Source organism: Pseudophryne corroboree, chromosome 3 (assembly GCF_028390025.1).
Source record: "Pseudophryne corroboree isolate aPseCor3 chromosome 3, aPseCor3.hap2, whole genome shotgun sequence".
Lineage (NCBI taxonomy): Eukaryota > Metazoa > Chordata > Amphibia > Anura > Myobatrachidae > Pseudophryne > Pseudophryne corroboree.
In genome coordinates this window covers 749,376,460-749,395,483 of record NC_086446.1, presented here as the reverse complement: position 1 = coordinate 749,395,483, position 19,024 = coordinate 749,376,460, and positions in this window count along the sequence as shown.

Genomic DNA, 19,024 nt, shown 5'->3' with positions numbered 1-19,024 from the left:
GTGTTTAATATTGTTCTATTTAGTGCTATGGGGGTAGACCAAGGCTCGGCCAGACTGCAGAGATTTCTGTTATTCTATTATGCCGGTATTCCATGGCCCACTGTCGAGTATCCTATATCTATAGACACAGCTCAGCCAGAAGCCCGGAACCGCCTCATCTGTATTATAAGTATCTATAAAACTGGAATGTAAAGCCCAGTGCACACTAGGCGATCCCCGTTGACGCAGATAGTGGTGACAGCGGGGACCCGGCTTTGGCAAGTGCATACACACTGGCCGATGCCGGCGGGAATGATGCATGCTCCCACGATCATTAACAACATTGAGTGTACACACTGGACAAGATTGTAAAAGATCTCTCTCAGATCGACCCTTCTGAGCGAGATCTTTTTACTTTCTCGTCTAGTGTGTATGCGGCTTTACGATGCTGTGGGGGCCAGGTTTGGGAAACTCTGCTTTCAGGATTTCTATCAGCCTGCCCACCCACTATCTGGTCTTTAGCTCAACTGTACAAAGGTCAACATGGTCAAAAGGCTGAGTTTTTCACATTTTATTTACTTCACCAAGACTTCAGTTGGGAATGGTAACCTGTGCCAAGCACAGCAATGCACCTTGCCCGAAGCAGGGCGTGGTGCACTTTTTGAGGGTCCATGTGCTAAAACTTAAAGGACACCCCAGAAAAAAACAACAACAAAGAAACATGTTGACCTTTATGTGTCGACCATTTTCATATCAACCTTTCCCCAAGACAACCTAGAAACTGCTGACCTGACCAGACCGCCCACCCTTGTGAAAGAACAAATGTATGCTAGTCAAAACGAAAAAAAAAAAAAAAAAAAGTCTCTCAGCAATTGACAATGTTACACTGGGCGTTAACCCACTTCCAGCTAAGAGTGAAACTGGCTGCCTAATCTCTGCATGGATGACTAATTACTTTCAACCAGGTTCACGTTTTATAATATGTGACACATTACAAGTGTTTAGTCAGTATCTTAGCTCCGAGAAAATAGGATTTTGGTACTTACCAGGTAAATCCTTTTCTTTGAATCCATAGGGGGCACTGGAGTACTCTTGGGATATGGACGGCTTCCGCAGGAACAGGGCACTGAATATTTAAATTTAGAACTCTCTACCCCTCCATATCCCAGAGTACCTCAGTGTTTTTTACTGAGCCGGACAGGAGCTATAGAGAGGTTGACAATGGAATTACATATAACATAACGGACAACAATACAGTTGACACATAACGTTACTGACAACTAAACAGTTGACACCATAACCGATTGAACTTGAAACTTTGAACCAGTCGGTGAGAATGTGTTACCATAAGATCCCCTGAACTTACCACAAACCAGGTAAAACTGCTCTGGGTGGGCGTCCAGTGCCCCCTTGGATTCAAAGAAAAGGATTTACCTGGTAAGTACCAAAATCCTATTTCTCTGACGTCCTAGTGGATGCTGGGGACTCCGTAAGGACCATGGGGAATAGACGGCTCCGCAGGAGACTGGGCCCATCTAAAGAAAGATTTAGGACTATCTGGTGTGCACTGGCTCCTCCCCCTATGACCCTCCTCCAAGCCTCAGTTAGATTTCTGTGCCCGGCTGAGCTGGATGCACACTAGGGGCTCTCCTGAGCTCCTAGAAGAAAGTATAGTTTAGGTTTTTTATTTTCAGTGAGGCCTGCTGGCAACAGGCTCACTGCACCGAGGGACTAAGGGGAGAAGAAGCGAACCTACCTAAGTGGTGGTGGTAGCTTGGGCTTCTTAGGCTACTGGACACCATTAGCTCCAGAGGGATCGAACACAGGACCCGACCTCGTCGTCCGTTCCCGGAGCCGCGCCGCCGTCCCCCTTACAGAGCCAGAAACAAGAAGGTGGTCCGGAAAATCGGCGGCTGAAGACTTCTGTCTTCTCCAAGGTAGCGCACAGCACTGCAGCTGTGCGCCATTGCTCCTCATGCACACCACACACTGCGGTCACTGATGGGTGCAGGGCGCTGGGGGGGCGCCCTGAGCAGCAATAATAACACCTTGGCTGGCAAAACTAACACCATATATAGCCCCAGAGGCTATATAGGTGTATATTAACCCCTGCCAGAAACGATAAAATAGCGGGAGAAAGCCCGCCGAAAAAGGGGCGGAGCCAACTCCCTCAGCACACTGGCGCCATTATTCCCTCACAGCTTCACTGGAAGGAAGCTCCCTGGCTCTCCCCTGCAGTCCTGCACTACAGAAAGGGTAAAAAAGAGAGGGGGGGCACAATTTAGGCGCAGTATATATAATATTATAGGCAGCTATAGGGGAAAACACTCTGTATAGTGATATCCCTGTGTTATATAGCGCCCTGGTGTGTGCTGGCATACTCTCCCTCTGTCTCCCCAAAGGGCTTTGTGGGGTCCTGTCCTCTGTAAGAGCATTCCCTGTGTGTCTGCTGTGTGTCGGTACTGCTGTGTCGACATGTATGATGAGGATAATGATGTGGAGGCGGAGCAAATGCCTGTGAATGTGATGTCACCCCCTGTGGGGTCGACACCAGTGTGGATGGACTTATGGAAGGAATTACGTGACAGTGTCAGCTCCTTACATAAAAGGTTTGACGACATAGGACAGCCGGCTACTCAGCTTGTGCCTGTCCAAGCGTCTCAAATGTCATCAGGGGCTATAAAACGCCCGCTACCTCAGATGACAGATACAGATGTCGACACGGATACCGACTCCAGTGTCGACGATGATGAGACGAGTGTACCCTCCAATAGATCCACCCGTTATATGATTGAGGCTATGAAAAATGTATTACACATTTCTCTGACGTCCTAGTGGATGCTGGGAACTCCGAAAGGACCATTATTTATTATTATTTATTAACAGTTTCTTATATAGCGCAGCAAATTCCGTTGCGCTTTACAATTTGAAATAACAATTACAAACTGGGTGATAACAGTCATAGAGGTAGGAAGGCCCTGCTCGCAAGCTTACATGGGGAATAGCGGCTCCGCAGGAGACTGGGCACAAAAGTAAAAGCTTTAAGATTAGCTGGTGTGCACTGGCTCCTCCCCCTATGACCCTCCTCCAAGCCTCAGTTAGATTTTTGTGCCCGAACGAGAAGGGTGCAATCTGGGTGGCTCTCCTGAGCTGCTTAGAGTAAAAGTTTAAATTAGGTTTTTTATTTTCAGTGAGTCCTGCTGGCAACAGGCTCACTGCATCGAGGGACTAAGGGGAGAAGAAGCGAACTCACCTGCGTGCAGAGTGGATTGGGCTTCTTAGGCTACTGGACATTAGCTCCAGAGGGACGATCACAGGCCCACCCATGGATGGGTCCCAGAGCCGCGCCGCCGTCCCCCTTACAGAGCCAGAAGAGGTCCGGAAAATCGGCGGCAGAAGACGTCCTGTCTTCAATAAGGTAGCGCACAGCACCGCAGCTGTGCGCCATTGCTCTCAGCACACTTCACACTCCGGTCACTGAGGGTGCAGGGCGCTGGGGGGGGGGGCGCCCTGAGACGCAATAAAAATACCTTATATGGCAAAAAAATACATCACATATAGCTCCTGGGCTATATGGATGCATTTAACCCCTGCCAGGATACATAAAAAAACGGGAGATAAGGCCGCCGAGAAGGGGGCGGAGCCTATCTCCTCAGCACACTGGCGCCATTTTCCCTCACAGCTCCGTTGGAGGGAAGCTCCCTGGCTCTCCCCTGCAGTCACTACACTACAGAAAGGGTTAAAAAAGAGAGGGGGGCACTAATTAGGCGCAGTATAAACAATACAGCAGCTATAAGGGGAAAAACACTTATATAAGGTTATCCCTGTATATATATATAGCGCTCTGGTGTGTGCTGGCAAACTCTCCCTCTGTCTCCCCAAAGGGCTAGTGGGGTCCTGTCCTCTATCAGAGCATTCCCTGTGTGTGTGCTGTATGTCGGTACGTTTGTGTCGACATGTATGAGGAGAAAAATGATGTGGAGACGGAGCAGATTGCCTGTAATAGTGATGTCACCCCCTAGGGGGTCGACACCTGAGTGGATGAACTGTTGGAAGGAATTACGTGACAGTGTCAGCTCTGTATAAAAGACAGTAGTTGACATGAGACAGCCGGCTACTCAGCTTGTGCCTGTCCAGACGTCTCATAGGCCGTCAGGGGCTCTAAAGCGCCCGTTACCTCAGATGGCAGATATAGACGCCGACACGGATACTGACTCCAGTGTCGACGGTGAAGAGACAAATGTGACTTCCAGTAGGGCCACACGTTACATGATTGAGGCAATGAAAAATGTTTTACACATTTCTGATAATACGAGTACCACCAAAAAGGGGTATTATGTTCGGTGAGGAAAAACTACCTGTAGTTTTCCTGAATCTGAGAAATTAAATGAGGTGTGTGATGATGCGTGGGTTTCCCCCGATAACTTCTAAAATGTTATTGGCATTATATCCTTTCCCGCCAGAGGTTAGGGTGCGTTGGGAAACACCCCCTAGGGTGGATAAAGCGCTCACACGCTTGTAAGGGCTCTACCCTCTCCTGAGATGGCCGCCCTTAAGGATCCTGCTGATAGAAAGCAGGAGGGTATCCTAAAATGTATTTACACACATACTGGTGTTATACTGCGACCAGCAATCGCCTCAGCCTGGATGTGCAGTGCTGGGTTGGCGTGGTCGGATTCCCTGACTGAAAATATTGATACCCTAGATAGGGACAGTATATTTTTGCCTATAGAGCATTTAAAAGATGCATTTCTATATATGCGTGATGCACAGCGGAATATTTGCCGACTGGCATCAAGTCTAAGTGCGTTGTCCATTTCTACCAGTAGAGGGTTATGGACACGACAGTGGTCAGGTGATGCGGATTTCAAACGGCATTTGGAAGTATTGCCTTATTAAGGAGAGGAGTTATTTGGGGTCGGTCTTTCAGACCTGGTGGCCACGGCAACAGCTGGGAAATCCACGTTTGTACCCCAGGTCGCCTCTCAACATGAGAAGACGCCGTATTATCAGGCGCAGTCTTTTGTGGACAAGCGGGCAAAAGGTTCCTCATTTCTGCCCCGTGACAGAGGGAGAGGAAAAAGGCTGCAGAAATCAGCCAGTTCCCAGGAACAGAAACCCTCTCCCGCCTCTGCCAAGCCCTCAGTATGACGCTGGGGCTTTACAAGCGGAATCAGGCACGGTGGGGGGCCCGTCTCAATGAATTTCAGCGCGCAGTGGGCTCACTCGCAAGTAGACCCCCTGGATCCTTCAGGTGATATCTCAGGGGTACAAATTGGAATTCGAGACGTCTCCCCCTCGCCGTTTCCTAAAGTCGGCTTTACCGATGTCTCCTTCTGACAGGGAGACAGTTTTGGAAGCCATTCACAAGCTGTATTCCCAGCAGGTGATAATCAAGGTACCCCTCCTGCAACAGGGAACGGGGTATTATTCCACACTGTTGTGGTACCGAAGCCGGACGGCTCGGTGAGACCAATTCTAAATCTAAAATCTTTGAACACTTACATACAGAGGTTCAAATTCAAGATTGAGTCACTCAGAGCAGTGATTGCGAACCTGGAAGAAGGGGACTACATGATGTCTCGGGACATCAAGGATGCTTACCTTCATGTCCAAATTTACCCTTCTCACCAAGGGTACCTCAGGTTTATGGTACAGAACTGTCACTATCAGTTCAGACGCTGCCGTATGGATGGTCCACGGCACCCCGGGTCTTTACCAAGGTAATGGCCGAAATGATGATATTCCTTCGAAGGAAGGGAATTTTAGTTATCCCTTACTTGGACGATTCCCTGATAAGGGTAAGATCCAGGGAACAGTTGGAGGTCGGTGTAGCACTATCTCAGGTAGTGTTGCGGCAGCACGATTGGATTCTCAATATTCCAAAATCGCAGCTGGTTCCGACGACTCGTCTTCTGTTCCTAGGGATGATCCTGGACACAGTCCAGAAAAAGGTGTTTCTCCCGGAGGAGAAAGCCAGGGAGTTATCCGAGCTAGTCAGGAACCTCCTAAAACCGAGCCAAGTCTCAGTGCATCAATGCACAAGGGTTCTGGGTAAAATGGTGGCTTCCTACGAAGCAATCCCATTCGGCAGATTCCACGCAAGAACCTTCCAGTGGGACCTGCTGGACAAATGGTCCGGGTCGCATCTTCAGATGCATCAGCGGATAACCCTGTCACCAAGAACAAGGGTGTCCCTCCTGTGGTGGTTGCAGAGTGCTCATCTTCTAGAGGGCCGCAGATTCGGCATTCAGGACTGGGTCCTGGTGACCACGGATGCCAGCCTGCGAGGCTGGGGAGCAGTCACACAGGGAAGGAATTTCCAGGGCTTATGGTCAAGCCTGGAGACATCACTTCACATAAATATCCTGAAGCTAAGGGCCATTTACAATGCTCTAAGCTTAGCAAGACCTCTGCTTCAAGGTCAGCCGGTGTTGATCCAGTCGGACAACATCACGGCAGTCACCCACGTAAACAGACAGGGTGGCACAAGAAGCAGGAGGGCAATGGCAGAAGCTGCAAGGATTCTTCGCTGGGCGGAAAATCATGTGATGGCACTGTCAGCAATTCCGGGAGTGGACAACTGGGAAGCAGACTTCCTCAGCAGACACGACCTCCACCCGGGAGAGTGGGGACTTCACCCAGAAATCTTCCACATGCTTATAAACCGTTGGGAAAAACTCGACAGGTATTGCGCCAGGTCAAGGGACCCTCAGGCAATAGCTGTAGACGCTCTGGTAACACCGTGGGTGTACCAGTCAGTGTATGTGTTCCCTCATCTGCCTCTCATACCCAAGGTACTGAGATTGATAAGATGGAGGGGAGTAAGCACTATATTCGTGGCTCCGGATTGGCCAAGAAGGACTTGGTAACCGGAACTTCAAAAGATGCTCACGGAGGATCCGTGGCCTCTACCTCTAAGAAGGGACCTGCTTCAGCAAGGACCCTGTCTGTTCCAAGACTTACCGCGACTGCATTTGACGGCATGGCGGTTGAACGCCGGATCCTGAAGGAAAAAAGGCATTCCGGATGAGGTCATCCCTATCCTGATCAAAGCCAGGAAGGATGTAACCGCAAAACATTATCACCGCATTTGGCAAAAATATGTTGCGTGGTGCGAGGCCAGTAAGGCCCGACGGAGGAAATTCAACTGGGTCGATTCCTACATTTCCTGCAAACAGGAGTGTCTATGGGCCTGAAATTGGGGTCCATTAAGGTTCAAATTTCGGCCCTGTCAATTTTCTTCCAAAAAGAACTAGCTTCAGTCCCTGAAGTTCAGACGTTGTAAAAGGGGTACTGCATATACAGCCTCCTTTTGTGCCTCCAGTGGCACCTTGGGATCTCAATGTAGTTTTTGGGTTCCAAAAAGTCACATTGGTTTGAACCACTTAAATCTGTGGAGTTAAAATATCTCACATGGAAAGTGGTCATGCTGTTGGCCCTGGCCTGGGCCAGGCGCGTGTCAGAATTGGCGGCTTTATCCTGTAAAAGCCCTTATCTGATTTTCCATTCGGACAGGGCGGAATTGAGGACTCGTCCTCAGTTTCTCACTAAGGTGGTTTCAGCGTTTCACCTGAACCAACCTATTGTGGTGCCTGCGGCTACTAGGGACTTGGAAGACTCCAAGTTGCTAGACGTTGTCAGGGCCCTGAAAATATATGTTTCCAGGACGGCTGGAGTCAGAAAATCTGACTCGCTGTTTATCCTGTATGCACCCAACAAGCTAGGTGCTCCTGCTTCTAAGCAGACTATTGCTCGTTGGAATTGTAGTACAATTCAGCTTGCACATTCTGTGGCAGGCCTGCCACAGCCAAAAATCTGTAAATGCCCACTCCACAAGGAAGATGGGCTCATCTTGGGCGGCTGCCCGAGGGGTCTCGGCTTTACAACTTTGCCGAGCAGCTACTTGGTCAGGAGCAAATACGTTTGTAAAATTCTACAAAATTGATACCCTGGCTGAGGAGGACCTGGAGTTCTCTCATATGGTGCTGCAGAGTCATCCGCACTCTCCCGCCCGTTTGGGAGCTTTGGTATAATCCCCATGGTCCTTTCGGAGTTCCCAGCATCCACTAGGACGTCAGAGAAAATAAGAATTTACTTACCGATAATTCTATTTCTCATAGTCCGTAGTGGATGCTGGGCGCCCATCCCAAGTGCGGATTGTCTGCAATACTTGTACATAGTTACAAAAATCGGGTTATTATTGTTGTGAGCCATCTTTTCAGAGGCTCCTCTGTTATCATGCTGTTAACTGGGTTCAGATCACAGGTTGTACGGTGTGATTGGTGTGGCTGGTATGAGTCTTACCCGGGATTCAAAATCCTTCCTTTATTGTGTACGCTCGTCCGGGCACAGTATCCTAACTGAGGCTTGGAGGAGGGTCATAGGGGGAGGAGCCAGTGCACACCAGCTAGTCTTAAAGCTTTTACTTTTGTGCCCAGTCTCCTGCGGAGCCGCTATTCCCCATGGTCCTTTCGGAGTTCCCAGCATCCACTACGGACTATGAGAAATAGAATTATCGGTAAGTGAATTCTTATTTTCTCTGACGTCCTAGTGGATGCTGGGGACTCCGTAAGGACCATGGGGAATAGACGGCTCCGCAGGAGACTGGGCACATCTAAAGAAAGATTTAGGACTATCTGGTGTGCACTAGCTCCTCCCCCCATGACCCTCCTCCAAGCCTCAGTTAGATTTCTGTGCCCGGCTGAGCTGGATGCACACTAGGGGCTCTCCTGAGCTCCTAGAAGAAAGTATAGTTTAGGTTTTTTATTTTCAGTGAGACCTGCTGGCAACAGGCTCACTGCAACGAGGGACTAAGGGGAGAAGAAGCGAACCTACCTAAGTGGTGGTAGCTTGGGCTTCTTAGGCTACTGGACACCATTAGCTCCAGAGGGATCGAACACAGGACCCGACCTCGTCGTCCGTTCCCGGAGCCGCGCCGCCGTCCCCCTTACAGAGCCAGAAACAAGAAGGTGGTCCGGAAAATCGGCGGCTGAAGACTTCTGTCTTCTCCAAGGTAGCGCACAGCACTGCAGCTGTGCGCCATTGCTCCTCATGCACACCACACACTGAGGTCACTGATGGGTGCAGGGCGCTGGGGGGGGGGGGCGCCCTGAGCAGCAATAATAACACCTTGGCTGGCAAAACTAACACCATATATAGCCCCAGAGGCTATATAGGTGTATATTAACCCCTGCCAGAAACGATAAAATAGCGGGAGAAAGCCCGCCAAAAAAGGGGCGGAGCCAACTCCCTCAGCACACTGGCGCCATTATTCCCTCACAGCTTCGCTGGAAGGAAGCTCCCTGGCTCTCCCCTGCAGTCCTGCACTACAGAAAGGGTAAAAAAAGAGAGGGGGGGCACAATTTAGGCGCAATATATATAATATTATAGGCAGCTATAGGGGAAAACACTCTGTATAGTGATATCCCTGTGTTATATAGCGCCCTGGTGTGTGCTGGCATACTCTCCCTCTGTCTCCCCAAAGGGCTTTGTGGGGTCCTGTCCTCTGTAAGAGCATTCCCTGTGTGTCTGCTGTGTGTCGGTACTGCTGTGTCGACATGTATGATGAGGATAATGATGTGGAGGCGGAGCAAATGCCTGTGAATGTGATGTCACCCCCTGCGAGGTCGACACCAGTGTGGATGGACTTATGGAAGGAATTACGTGACAGTGTCAGCTCCTTACATAAAAGGTTTGACGACATAGGACAGCCGGCTACTCAGCTTGTGCCTGTCCAAGCGTCTCAAATGTCATCAGGGGCTATAAAACGCCCGCTACCTCAGATGACAGATACAGATGTCGACACGGATACCGACTCCAGTGTCGACGATGATGAGACGAGTGTACCCTCCAATAGATCCACCCGTTATATGATTGAGCCTATGAAAAATGTATTACACATTTCTGATGATACCCCAGGTACCACAAAAAAGGGTATTATGTTTGGTGAGAAAAAACTACCAGTAGTTTTTCCTGCATCTGACGAATTAAATGAGGTGTGTGAGGAAGCGTGGACTTCCCCAGATAAGAAATTGATCATTTCTAAACGGTTAATGGCTGCGTACCCTTTTCCGCCAGAGGATAGGTCACGCTGGGAAACACCCCCTAGGGTAGATAAAGCGCTGACACACTTATCAAAGAAGGTGGCACTACCGTCTCCGGATACGGCCGCCCTAAAAGAACCTGCTGATAGAAAGCTGGAAAGTACCCTAAAAGCTATATACACACACACTGGCATTATATTGAGACCCGCTATTGCATCAGCTTGGATGTGCAGTGCTGCTGCTGCGTGGTCAGACTCCCTGTCGGAAAACATTGATACCATGGATAGGGACAATATTTTGCTAACGATTGACCATATAAAAGACGCGGTCTTATACATGCGTGATGCACAGAGGGATATTTGCCGGCTGGCATCAAAAATAAGCGCTATGTCCATTGCCGCCAGACGGGGGTTATGGACTAGGCAATGGTCAGGTGATGCCGACTCCAAGCGGCACATGGAAGTTTTACCCTATAAAGGGGTGGAACTTTTTGGGGAAGGTCTTTCAGACCTCGTTTCCACAGCTACTGCTGGGAAATTGACTTTTTTGCCACAGGCTACCCCACAGCAAAAGAAAGCACCGTATTATCAGGTACAGTCCTTTCGGCCCTAGAAAAATAAGCGGGCTAGAGGCTCATCCTTTCTGCCGAGGGGCAGAGGAAGGGGAAAAAAGCTGCAGCACACAGCTAGTTCCCAGGAGCAGAAGTCCTCCCCTGCGTCCGGTAAGTCCACAGCATGACGCTGGGGCTGCTCAGGCGGAATCGGGAACGGTGGGGGCACGTCTCAGGTTTTTCAGCACACAGTGGGCTCTCTCACAAGTGGATCCCTGGGTCCTTCAAGTAGTATCTCAGGGGTACAGGCTGGAATTCGAGACGTCTCCCCCCCGCCGTTTCCTAAAATCTGCCTTGCCGGCAACTCCCTCTGCCAGGGAGGCAGTGTTGGTGGCTATTCAAAAACTGTATTCACAGAAAGTGATCGTCAAGGTACCCCTCCTTCAGCAAGGAAAGGGTTACTACTCCACAATGTTTGTGGTACCGAAACCGGACGGTTCGGTGAGACCCATCTTAAATTTAAAAGCCTTGAACACTTATATCAAAAGGTTCAAGTTCAAGATGGAATCGCTCAGGGCGGTTATTGCGAGCCTGGAGGAGGGGGATTACATGGTATCTCTGGACATCAAGGATGCGGTACCTGCATGTCCCCATTTACCCTCCGCACCAGGAGTACCTCAGATTTGTGGTACAAGACTGTCACTATCAGTTCCAGACGCTGCCGTTTGGGTTATCCACGGCACCGAGGGTCTTTACCAAGGTAATGGCCGAAATGATGATACTCCTTCGCAAGAAGGGAGTTTTAATTATCCCGTACTTGGACGATCTCCTGATAAAGGCGAGGTCCAAAGAACAGTTGATAGTGGGGGTGGCACTTTCTCAGGAAGTGCTACAACAGCACGGTTGGATTCTAAACATTCCAAAGTCACAGCTGGTCCCGACGACACGTCTTCTGTTCCTGGGAATGATTCTGGACACAGACCAGAAAAGAGTGTTTCTTCCACTGGAAAAAGCCGAGGAATTGTCATCTCTGGTCAGAGACATCCTAAAACCAGGAAAAGTGTCGGTACATCAATGCACACGAGTCCTGGGAAAAATGGTAGCTTCGTACGAAGCAATTCCATTCGGAAGGTTCCACGCAAGGACGTTCCAGTGGGACCTGTTGGACAAATGGTCCGGGTCCCATCTCCAGATGCAACAGCGGATAACCCTATCGGCCAGAACCAGGGTGTCGCTGCTGTGGTGGCTGCTGAGGGCTCATCTACTAGAGGGCTGCAGATTCGGAATACAGGACTGGGTCCTGGTGACCACGGATGCCAGCCTTCGGGGCTGGGGGGCAGTCACAAAGGGAAGAAATTTCCAAGGACTGTGGTCAAATCAGGAGATTTCTCTTCACATAAATATCCTGGAGCTAAGGGCCATTTACAATGCCCTAAGCCAGGCAAGACCCCTGCTTCAAAACCAGCCGGTACTGATCCAGTCAGACAACATCACGGCGGTCGCCCACGTAAACAGACAGGGCGGCACGAGAAGCAGGATGGCGATGGCAGAAGCCACAAGGATTCTCAGATGGACAGAGAATCATGTGTTAGCACTGACGGCAGTGTTCATTCCGGGAGTGGACAACTGGGAAGCAGACTTCCTCAGCAGGCACGACCTCCACCCGGGAGAATGGGGACTTCATCCAGAAGTCTTCCAAATGCAGGTCAACCGGTGGGAAAAACCACAGGTAGACATGATGGCGTCCCGCCTCAACAAGAAGTTGAAAAGATATTGCGCCCGGTCAAGAGACCCTCAGGCGATAGCGGTGGACGCTCTAGTGACACCATGGGTGTACCAGTCGGTTTATGTGTTTCCTCCTCTACCTCTCATACCCAAGGTACTGAGAATAATAAGAAGGCGAGGAGTGAAAACCATACTCGTGGTTCCGGATTGGCCAAGAAGAGCTTGGTACCCGGAACTTCAAGAGATGCTTATAGAGGACCCTTGGCAGAGCCGGCCTTAGGCATAGGCAAACTAGGCAAATGCCTAGGGCATTTGGTATGCTTAGGGGCACCAGCAGCTTCTGCTGATTAAAATGATATGCAGCATGCCTATATTGTGTGTGTGACTGCGGCTGTATCTGCATATGAAATGCTACGTTGCAGTGTACTCCTGGAAATCACTGTAATGTAGCATTTCATATGCAGATACAGCCGCAGTCGCACACAGAATATAGGCATACTGCGTATCATTTTAATCAGCAGAAGCTACTTGTGCGTCCTAGCCATATAGTAATGCAAATAAGATGCATTTTCATAAACAAAAGGCGCCCAACGTTAGCAGAGCTGCCAACTGACTCATGCCAGGCGTCTTCTGCAGAACTAGCGGCGGTGCTAGGGGGCACCAGCCAAAATCTTGCCTAGGGCATCATATTGGTTAGGGCCAGCTCTGACCCTTGGCCTCTGCCGCTCAGACAAGACCTGCTGCAGCAGGGACCCTGTCTGTTCCAAAACTTACCGCGGCTGCGTTTGACGGCATGGCGGTTGAACACCGGATCCTGAAGGAAAAGGGTATTCCGGAGGAAGTCATCCCTACCCTGATCAAAGCCAGGAAGGATGTCACCGCAAGACATTATCACCGCATTTGGCGAAAATATGTTGCTTGGTGTGAGGCCATGAAGGCCCCGACGGAGGAATTTCAACTGGGTCGATTCCTGCACTTCCTGCAAGCAGGGGTGACGTTGGGCCTCAAATTGGGGTCCATAAAGGTCCAGATTTCGGCTCTGTCGATTTTCTTCCAAAAAGAACTGGCTTCACTGCCCGAAGTTCAGACTTTTGTCAAAGGAGTTCTGCATATTCAGCCTCCTTTTGTGCCCCCAGTGGCACCTTGGGATCTCAATGTGGTTTTGGCATTCCTGAAATCACATTGGTTCGAACCACTTAAGACTGTGGATTTAAAATATCTCACGTGGAAAGTGGTCATGCTGTTGGCCTTGGCGTCGGCCAGGCGGGTTTCAGAATTGGCGGCTTTGTCTTGCAAAAGCCCTTATCTGATTTTCCATATGGATAGGGCAGAATTGAGGACTCGTCCTCAGTTTCTCCCAAAGGTGGTCTCAGCTTTTCACTTGAACCAACCTATTGTGGTGCCTGCGGCTACTAGGGACTTGGAGGATTCCAAGTTGCTGGACGTAGTCAGGGCCCTAAAAATTTATATTTCCAGGACGGCTGGAGTCAGAAAGACTGACTCGCTGTTTATCCTGTATGCACCCACCAAGCTGGGTGCTCCTGCTTCTAAGCAGTCTATTGCGCGCTGGATTTGTAGCACTATTCAGCTGGCGCATTCTGCGGTAGGTTTACCGCAGCCTAAATCTGTAAAAGCCCATTCCACACGGAAGGTAGGCTCATCTTGGGCGGCTGCCCGAGGGGTCTCGGCTTTACAACTTTGCCGAGCAGCTACTTGGTCGGGGGCAAACACGTTTGCAAAATTCTACAAATTTGATAACCTGGCTGAGGAGGACCTGGAATTCTCTCATTCGGTGCTGCAGAGTCATCCGCACTCTCCCGCCCGTTTGGGAGCTTTGGTATAATCCCCATGGTCCTTACGGAGTCCCCAGCATCCACTAGGACGTCAGAGAAAATAAGAATTTACTCACCGGTAATTCTATTTCTCGTAGTCCGTAGTGGATGCTGGGCGCCCATCCCAAGTGCGGATTGTCTGCAATACCTGTACATAGTTATTGTTACAAAAATCGGGTTTTGTTGTGAGCCATCTCTTCAGAGGCTCCAGTTGTTATCATACTGTTAACCGGGGTTCCTATCACGTGTTATATGGTGTGATTGGTGTGGCTGGTATGAGTCTTACCCGGGATTCAAAAATCCTTCCTTATTGTGTCAGCTCTTCCGGGCACAGTTCCTAACTGAGGCTTGGAGGAGGGTCATAGGGGGAGGAGCCAGTGCACACCAGATAGTCCTAAATCTTTCTTTAGATGTGCCCAGTCTCCTGCGGAGCCGTCTATTCCCCATGGTCCTTACGGAGTCCCCAGCATCCACTACGGACTACAAAAATAGAATTACCGGTGAGTAAATTCTTATTTTTCTTTTTCATCCACTAGGGGTCACTGGAGTACTCTTGGGACGTACCAAAGCTTACCCCGTGGGCGGGAGAGCTGTTTGGCACCTGTAACACTAGGCGGCCAAAGCTAGATGCTGATGCCGCAAACGTATCAAACTTGTAAAAGCGCACAAACGTGTGCACTGATGACCATGTAGCCGCACGGCAAAGCTGCGTCGTAGAATCCCCACGACCAGCTGCCCATGAAGTTTCCCACAGAACGTGTGGAATGAGCTGTTACTGATGTAGGCGGCTGTAACCTAGCATGAAGGTAAGCCTGACGTATGGTCAGTTTAATCCATCTGGATAAGGTCTGCTTAGAAGCTGGCCAACCCATTTTGGCAGCATCATAGAGAACAAACAACGTATCCGTTTTACGAACTGTAGACGTTCGGGATACATAAACGCGTAATGCGCGTACCACATCCAAAGTTCCAGAATGTCCTGTTAACACCGGAACTACTATTGGTTGATTGATGTGAAAAGATGACACTATGTTTGGCAAGAAAGCGGGATTCGTCCGAAGTTCCGCTCTGTCATCATGAAACACCAAATACGGTGACTTGCATGACAAGGAACCCAAATCTGAAACACGCCTTGCCGAAGCTAAGGCTAGTAGAAAATAAGAATTTACTCACCGGTAATTCTATTTCTTGTAGTCCGTAGTGGATGCTGGGTACTCCGTAAGGACCATGGGGTATAGATGGGCTCCGCAGGAGACTGGGCACTCTTAAAAGAAAGATTAGGTACTATATCTGGTGTTCACTGGCTCCTCCCTCTATGCCCCTCCTCCAGACCTCAGTTAGGGAAACTGTGCCCGGAAGAGCTGACATTACTAGGAAAGGATTTGGAATCCAGGGTAAGACTCATACCAGCCACACCAATCACACCGTACAACTCGTGATAACTATACCCAGTTAACAGTATGAACAATAACTGAGCCTCTCTCAACAGATGGCTCATACAATAACCCTTTAGTTAAGCAATAACTATACACATGTATTGCAGAGAGTCCGCACTTGGGACGGGCTCCCAGCATCCACTACGAACTACGAGAAATAGAATTACCGGTGAGTAAATTCTTAGTTTCTCTGACGTCCTAGTGGATGCTGGGTACTCCGTAAGGACCATGGGGATTATACCAAAGCTCCCAAACGGGCGGGAGAGTGCGGATGACTCTGCAGCACCGAATGAGCAAACTCAAGGTCCTCCTCAGTCAGGGTATCAAACTTGTAGAATTTTGCAAAAGTGTTTGAACCCGACCAAGTAGCAGCTCGGCAAAGTTGTAAAGCCGAGACCCCTCGGGCAGCCGCCCAAGAAGAGCCCATCTTCCTTGTGGAATGGGCTTTTACTAATTTAGGATGCGGCAGTCCAGCCACAGAATGTGCAAGCTGAATCGTGCTACAGATCCAGCGAGCAATAGTCTGCTTTGAAGCAGGAGCACCCAGCTTGTTAGGTGCATGCAGGATAAATAGCGAGTCAGTTTTTCTGACTCTAGCCGTCCTGGAAACATAGGCCCTCATTCCGAGTCGTTCGCTCGGTATATTTCATCGCATCGCAGTGAAATTCCGCTTAGTACGCATGCGCATTATTCGCACTGCGACTGCGCCAAGTAATTTAACAATGAAGATAGTATTTTTACTCACGGCTTTTTCTTCGCTCCGGCGATCGTAATGTGATTGACAGGAAATGGGTGTTACTGGGCGGAAACACGGCGTTTCATGGGCGTGTGGTTAAAAACGCTACCGTTTCCGGAAAAAACGCAGGAGTGGCCGGAGAAACGGAGGAGTGTCTGGGCGAACGCTGGGTGTGTTTATGACGTCAAACCAGGAACGACAAGCACTGAACTGATCGCAGATGCCGAGTAAGTCTGAAGCTACTCTGAAACTGCTAAGTAGTTTGTAATCGCAATATTGCGAATACATCGGTCGCAATTTTAAGAAGCTAAGATTCACTCCCAGTAGGCGGCGGCTTAGCGTGTGTAACTCTGCTAAAATCGCCTTGCGAGCGATCAACTCGGAATGAGGGCCATAAAGTTTCAGGGCCCGGACTACGTCCAGCAACTTGGAATCCTCCAAGTCCCTAGTAGCCGCAGGCACCACAATAGGTTGGTTCAAATGAAACGATGATACCACCTTAGGGAGAAATTGGGGACGAGTCCTCCATTCCACCCTTTCCATATGGAAGATCAGATATGGGCTTTTACATGACAAAGCCGCCAATTCTGACACACGCCTAGTCCAAGCTAAGGCCAAAAGCATGACCACTTTCCACGTGAGATATTTTAGCTCCACGGTCTTAAGTGGCTAAAACCAGTGGGATTTTAGGAATCCAACACACGTTAAGATCCCAAGGTGCCACTGGAGGCACAAAAGGGGCTGAATATGCAGCACCCCTGTAACAACGTCCGAACTTCAGGCAGTGAAGCCAGTTCTTTTTGAGAGAAAAAGGGATAGGGCCGAAATCTTGGCCTTTATGGATCCTAATTTTAGGCCCATAGTCACTCCTGACTGTAGGAAGTGCAGGAATCGACCCCCCTGGAATTCCTCTGTAGGGCCTTCCCGGCCACAACCTATTTTCGCCATATACAGTGAAAAAGTCTTGCTGTCACGTCTTTCCTAGCCTTTATCAGCGTAGGAATAACTGCATCCGGAATGCCCTTTTCCGCTAGGATCCGGCGTTCAACCGCCATGCCGTCCAACGCAGCCGCGGTAAGTCTTGGATCAGACAGGGTCCCTGTTGCAACATGTCCTGACTGAGAGGCAGAGGCCATGGGTCCTCTGAGAGCATTTCTTGCAGTTCCGGGTACCGAGTACTTCTTGGCCAATCCGGAGCAAAGAATATTGTTCACACTCCTCCGTTTATTACAATTCTCAGCCCTTGGGTCTGAGAGGAAGAGGAGGGAATATATAGACCGACTGGAACACCCACGGTGTTACTAGTGCGACCACAGCTATCGCCTGAGTCCCTTGACCCAGCGTAAAACCTTTTTTATCTTTTTATTGAGGTGGGACGCCATGTAGTCCACCTGAGGCAGTTTCCATCAATTTGCAAAACTGCGTGAAGACATCCTGATGAAGTCACCACTTTCCCGGGTGGAGGTCGTGTCCACTCCCGGAATGAACACTGCGGATAGTGCGCTTACTTGATTCTCCGCCCAGCGAAGAATTCTGGTGGCTTCTACCCTCGCCACCCTGCTCCTTGTGCCGCCCTGGCGGTTTACATGAGCCCCTGCGGTCTGACTGGATCAGAACCGGTTGGTCGCGAAGCAGGAACTCCGCTTGACTTAGGGCGTTGTATATGGCCCTTAGTTCCAGGATATTGATGTGAAGGCAAGTCTGTTGGCTTGACCACAAACCTTTGAATTTTCTTCCCTGTGTAACTGCCCCCCACCCTCGGAGGCTTGCATCCGTGGTCACCAGGACCCAGTCCTGAATGCCGAATCTGCGGCCCTCGAGAAGGTGAGCACTCCGCAGCCACCACAGGAGAGACACCCTGGCCCTGGGGGATAGGGTGATTAACCGATGCATCTGAAGATGTGATCCGGACCACTTGTCCAGTAAGTTCCATTGTCCTTGCATGGAACCAGCCGAAGGGGATGGCCTCGTATGATGCCATCATCCTTCCCAGGACTCGAGTGCAGTGATGCACTGACACCTGTTTTGGTTTTCAATGGATTCCTGACCAGTGTCATGAGCTCCTGAGCTCTCTCTATCGGGAGATAAACCCTCTTCTGGTCTGTGTCTAGGATCATGCCTAGGCGAGGCAGATGAGCTGTAGGAACCAACTGCGACTTCGGAATATATAGAATCCAGTCGTGTTGCCGTTTCACTTCCAGAGAAGGTGATACGCTGTCCAGCAACTGCTCTCTTGATCTCGCTTTTATGAGGAGATCAACAAAGTATGTGATAATAGTGACACCTTGCTTCCGCAGGAGCACCATCATATCCGCCATTACCTTGGTGAAATTGGTAATGACAATCCCGTACCGCAATTCTGAGGTACGCCTGATGAGGTGGATAAATGGGGACACGAAGGTATGCATCCCTTATGTCCCGATTCATTTCAGGCTTGCAATGACCGCTCTTAGCGATTCCATCTTGAACCTGAACCTTTTCAGGTATATGTTCAGGGATTTTAATACAATATGAATCTAACCGAACCGTCTGGTTTCGGGATTATAACATGGTCGAATAATAACACCCTCTTGTTGAAGGAGGGGACCCTTGACCACCACCTGTTGAAGATACAATTTACGAATTGCAGTTAACACTGGCTCCCTCTCTTGGGGGGAAGCCCGCCGGGTCCTCGGTGAGGGGGCATCTTCTCACAGTCCAGCCTGTATCCCTGCGATACA